The 5959-nt window shown below is 34.8% G+C and overlaps 1 pseudogene; it reads left to right on the forward strand.

The window, feature by feature from the left end:
• Positions 1-460: 460 nt before the first annotated feature.
• Positions 461-5959, forward strand: part of LOC135219804 (protoporphyrinogen oxidase-like) — a 148172-nt pseudogene continuing 142673 nt past the window's right edge.

Genomic DNA, 5959 nt, shown 5'->3' on the forward strand with positions numbered 1-5959 from the left:
CGAGCTAAAACATTTGTTTTAATACAGTGTATGCACGAGCAATCCGCAAGAACACATACTTTTCACCATTCGTTGCGGTCTACCCAGTATATGATATAAAAACAGATGATTTAGAAATATATAACAGAAGAAAATTATTATTATTATTATTATTTTTTTTTTTTTTAGAAAAGTACCATCTCATGATAGTAGATCAGCTTTGGTAATGGCTAATATTTAATGGAAAAAAAAAATAAATAAGCACGAAGGTATAGGCGGTCCTTTTCGTGTTAAACTGCCACACGGTGAACAAACAAGAGCTGTAGCAACTATGCGAAGAAAAGAAGAAATTTGTATTTAGGAGGATATATGAAAGACAGGAACTTTTATACAAAATATGGAAGAATATTGAATAGAAAGTACAAAAAAAAAAATTAAAAGAAAAAGAACGTAAGTAAACTATTTTGAAAAGGCGAGGCACCGAATATCGAATGAACCGTTTCATAGGAACATTCTCAGTAGTACTACTACTACTGCTTACTACTAAAGTGACGTCCCTTCCCGGCCGTCGTTAATCGAAGTATCTATGCTGAGGTCTTCTTATTGAAATTGTATGTTATTTTGCAGGGACATAATCTGTTCAGTTGCAGTGAAAACAGTTGTATTTAGGCCATATATTTAGGTTACCGTAAGGAATCTCTAATAAAGTAGACCATGACTTCGGCTCTCGAGTACAATCGTTAGCTATCCCAGGTTTTCTACTAGCTAGCCTAGGGTGACGTACATTTCGGTACACTTTCTATTAATAGAGCTTCTAAAGCCGGTAAAAGATGGGCTGTTGTGTAGATGTCAACAGCTTGGTATCATCGTTCTGCATATCCGTGCATAGGGTAAAATAGGTAGTACCTACTACTAGTAGGCTAGCACTGAATGGCTGGCCTCTTACTGTAGCGCGACCACCTTCCAGAAAAAGTACTTTGTTAATTTAAGTACTGAGGACATGGCTGCTTTTACCTTGAGTGAGGGGTTTGGTAGTCAATCCTAGCTTATGTTTTATTCTATATTTATTATATATATATATATATATATATATAATTTTTTTCTTGGCAATTAGCAAGGGGTAAACAACCAAGTGGACTACCTGGGCCAGTCATGCCCTCTCGTTGACCCACCTTCCAGAAAAAGTACTTTAACATATACTGACATCGGTCGTGGAAGGAACACCTCAAGACCTCTACTTTCCTCTCCCAAAGTACAAAATAATGTCATAATTTAAGATTAAACTGAGGTTAATGATAATTTAAGATTAAACTGAGGTTAATGAAAGTCTAGCCATGCACAGTGCAAACTTACCTCCTTGACATCTCCATGAGGCTTTCGAGATTTTTACTTAAAACACCTTATGTGTAGAACATTGACGCCATCTCGATGTTTGAAATAAATAGTTAAACATCAGTGTAAGGTTATGAATTACATAAATTTATTATGTATTCATGATAATTAATTTGAAAATATTTATTGTTGAAAAAGTCTAGATTCCTGACTCAAATATCAACGCTTTTGCTGTGAACAGTAGCTACTGTGTTGTTCGTGCTCTCTTGTTTTTTATCAGTGTTGCCAGTTGGTATGTGTTTACCCTCCAAACTGGGTATAAGACTTACACAAAGCCGTGGAAATAAGTGAAATAAGTGTATCTATATAAAGTATACATAAGTACATATTAGAGCAATTTTATCATTATTGCATTACTATGACAACTGGAATTCATGGAAACAGTTTGTAAATGCATCAGAGTATGTGTGAAGCTCCACTAAATTGGCAATTATGAAATTTTACCATTCCTAGCATGCAAACATTAAAGGTTACATTTATTTCAGGCATAAGTACAATTATTAAAAATAAAAAGTCAAAATAGTAATATAGACTTGAATCAGTAAAAAGTGCTTTAAAAAAAATACAAATTTTTGTCATAAATAATTCACTGATTTGTCGTCTGCTCGCCGGTGCTTTTAGCAGCCTATGTACACTCGGCAAGGAAAGTTAAGATACAGTTTTTTTAAATCTTCGGACATATATTGTTCAAAAATGTCACACCTGGCAACTCTTGAAAGGGGGCGGAGCTTCAAAATCATAGCGTTTGTTGCTTCCTAGATTTCCATCAACTTTACACCATAAAGATTCTGTTGAAGTCCTATAATCATTTATACTTGAATGTAGAAACAGGCTCTACATTATTCGTTAATGTTGGTTTGGTAACGTCAGTTCAGGCAAGAATATCGATCATCCTTTTTTAAAACCTACTGTGAAACCTTATTTATAGGTAATGTTTGACACTAAACTGACGTAAAATTCATACGTAATTAAAGACGGATCTTAAACAATGAGAGAAAGGGTTTTAAAATTTGGGCAGTACTTAAGGAAATCGTGAGGAACAATACAGTAAAGAATGAAATATTATGACGATAGAGAGAGCGCGCAAGCATAGGCCTATTGATAGAGATACTTAATTCATTATATTTACTTTGAGAAATTGTGATAATATTTTCTCAAATGTTTCAAAAGTGGAGAGAGAGAGAGAGAGAGAGAGAGAGAGAGAGAGAGAGAGAGAGAGAGAGAGAGAGAGAGAGAGAGAGCATAGGCCTATCTATATAGATACTTAATTCATTATATTTACTTTGAGAGATTGAGTGATAATATTTTTTCAAATGTGTTTTAAAAGTGGAGAGAGAGAGAGAGAGAGAGAGAGAGAGAGAGAGAAGCAAAATCTGCTCATGTGAAAGCTTAGGCCTATTTAAAACTACTTAATTTCATTATATTTTCTTTGGGAGATTGAGTGGTAATATATATATTTTTAAAGTATGTTTTAGAAGTGGAGAGAGAGAGAGAGAGAATTATAGTACCGGTGACTGACTTGTGACGGGGGAAAGGCAGAAGAAAATATAATGAATTAAGTATCTCTATCGATAGGCCTATGCTTGCGCAATATGATATGACTGCCAAGATCGTGCTGCACTGCTAGATAAAATTTGAAGGATCATAATATTCAAGTTAATTCTCTAAGAAATTCATACCCTAATCTTGATTGCATTCGACAGTTGCCGTAGCATTCAAAGATTGTAAAAAGACGTGGAAAATTATAGACACAGGGTGCGGTCATTCTTGCTCTCTTGATATAGTCTTTATTTTTGAAAATCGGGTTTCATCCACAAATCATTCACGAAAAAAGCTGTGTTAAGTAAAAATATTTATTACCACAAATAAGTCAATATGTATTGCACAGGCAATTAAAGTTTTATATCGTGGGAGATCTTTCAGCCTCGCGGCAAAGAAATGCAGTCGTGTAGGGCTGTAGGCTACTACGAACTGCTCTGTAATGGGAGTATATAGCCAGAAAATCTTTGAGCTGACATGCTACTTTAACCTTGATTAAGATTTATGTTTAAAGACAGTACCTTTGTAAACAGCAACTAGCATTCGATCCATGTCAACGTCAAAGTAATCAAAGTGTAAAATCCGTTACGTTAGCCAGTATCCAGTGATTTGCGCTTTCCCGCTCGAAGTTCTAGGATTCCTCCTCACATCATAGAAAATGCTCTTGCGGATGCAACTAGATTTGTTCAACCTACCTTAGCCGTCGCAACATTGAGTGCCATTGACGTCAGCTAACTTTTGTTGCTTTGGAATACAAACATAAGTTTGTAGAAACTAAAATAATTGCATTCACCACTTACGATGATGCAATATATCCCCATTCATGAAGCAAAACGAGTAAATATTGTCGTCGTGATACATAGTACTAAAATCAGAAATTCACATTCTATCTACCAGATCTCTATGAACGAATCCATCTGAGAAATTCCAATTACTTCGGACATATATCGTGTTTTTAAATATCTGAACGGTTTTGTTTTGCAGTTTTAACTTATATGATATAATTTGCAGTATATTTTCATATCCTAGAGTAAATTTAGCGATATTATGTCTTTTCAGTAAAAACAAATGGGAAATTGGATGAACGAAAGCTAATGAAAACTGTATCTTCAGTTTTCTTGTCGAGTGTACATACACGGTGTCCATAAAGTCCCAATACCATTACAAGTATTTAATGCTCAGAAAACATATAACATAGAGTAATGCAGTTTTTGTAGAATGTTGTACATTCAAGTTTATATTCAGAGCACTTCATTCTACAAAAAACTGCATTTCTCTATGTTATATGGTTTCTGAGCAATAAATACTTGTAATGGTATACTGGGCTTTTTTGGACACCCTGTACATTAAGACAAAAATTGTTCCCGCCATGGCTTCGCCATCAATGCTCTCTCAGCGTATTTAAAGTGCAATTTGGAGTGAATTAAGAACAAAATGTATGTAATTAGTACAATCCAATAAGCACTGTGTAGTTTCAGTTGTGATGGCAGTTAGGATAAAACCACTGATTACAAGGTAAAAATGCATTTCAGTTCAAACCATGACCCCAGGATTAAGCCATCTCATACTTTCACTAATATAGGCAACAAAATGTTTTTTTATTGTGCTGATTACAACTGCAATTTTGTGTAATATCAATAAACATTAATATATATGCTAATACGTATTGTTCAAATGAACACTGGGAAGGACGTTGCATCAATGTGGGAGACGAAAGGGACCGGATGCAATAGATGCCATATTGGATTTAAAAACTGCATTGAAAATATATTTTAGTAAGACCTCACATGCTTATTTTAGTTCGTATGGCACTTTCATGTCAAGTTATGTTGACGAAACTTCAATCTTTTGAATGTTATGCTGAAAGATGTAATTGTACTTGTGTTTCACCAATTAAATATTGAGTGAATAAGGGTGATCTGCCTGAGTAAGATGAATTCAAGGCAGTAGTTTACCCTAGACCAAAACACGCAGAGAGAATATGACCTAACCAGACTATGCTCTACCTAACCTAAACTTAGATGCCATGCCCTAACCTGGCAGGCAGGCAAGGGGCTTTGCTCCCCAAGGACCCTCTCATTTAAATTGTGACCCCCTTACACTGCATTTTTATTGAGTATATATGTAGGTAGGAAAATGAAAATTCAGTGCATAATCACTGCAGCTAAACACTGTAGAACTACAATATATACATACAAAATGGAAGACAGCAGAGAAGAATTGGAAAATCCTAATACTATTAAAAAATAAATGTAAAGGCCTCTAACAATGACAAAAATAGGGTAAACAACCGCCTTGAGTCCATCTTACTCATGCAGATCACCCTTTTTCACTCGATATTTAATTGGTGAAACACAAATACAGTTACATTGAACCCTCGTTTATCGCGGTAGATAGGTTCCAAACCCGGCCGCGATAGCTGAAAATCCGCGAAGTAGGGACACCATATTTACGTATTTATTTAACATGTATATTCAGACTTTTATAACCCTCCCTTTACGTAGTACTGTTAACAAACCACCCTTTAATGTACAGAACACTTAATGCATGTACTACAGTACCCTAAACTAAAACAGGCACAAATATTAAAATGTTAGAATATTAAAGTATAAAAAAATAAAGATTGTTACTGTTCTCACCACGAAAGAAGTTGAAGAAAAACTTGAATGATGTTGGTGATGAATTTGCTGCACAGTAGAAATGATGATGATGAAGCTGATGATGTCTTCTACTGTGCAGCCAATGATAGTTACGACGCTGACGCTTCCGACGCTCCGAGTTAACGATGCTTTTAAAAAACGCATACGATGATAAAAATCCTTTATAGTTTAGCACAGTATATTAATAAAAATAAGTTTCTGGTTAGATTACAACAAAAATTTTGAGGATTTTCGACACTTTTTATGTCTTATTTTTCTGTTTTTTAGTGACGCCTCATATTCAGAACTAGTTTCCGAGCGAATGAATACTGGCTTGGATGCGCAAAGTTTATAACAATCCAAAAGCGCAAATAATGAAAAGATCATTGCTTGTTTCTAGTAATAATAAC

This window comes from Macrobrachium nipponense, chromosome 1, assembly GCF_015104395.2.
Source record: "Macrobrachium nipponense isolate FS-2020 chromosome 1, ASM1510439v2, whole genome shotgun sequence".
Classification (NCBI taxonomy): Eukaryota; Metazoa; Arthropoda; class Malacostraca; order Decapoda; family Palaemonidae; genus Macrobrachium; species Macrobrachium nipponense.